Here is a 232-nt window from a genome sequence, read left to right on the forward strand (position 1 = left end):
GAGGCGGGGAAGCCCTCCCTCCTCGCCCCCTCCAGTCCCCACCCCGGCTCCTCCTCCTCCTCCTCCTCCTTCCCCTCCTTACCGAGCCCCTCGGGCTGTCAGAACCCTCCTGCCCTGCCCTCGCTTCGATCGGAAGCCGGAGCGGGGAGGCACCGACGGGCCCGGGCCCAGCGGCCGGGGCGGGGGCCGAGCCAGGGGGCGCGCGTCTCTCCCCGGGGGTGGGGGGCGGGGG

This window comes from Herpailurus yagouaroundi, unplaced genomic scaffold (assembly GCF_014898765.1).
Source record: "Herpailurus yagouaroundi ecotype Mexico unplaced genomic scaffold, PumYag 100, whole genome shotgun sequence".
Lineage (NCBI taxonomy): Eukaryota > Metazoa > Chordata > Mammalia > Carnivora > Felidae > Herpailurus > Herpailurus yagouaroundi.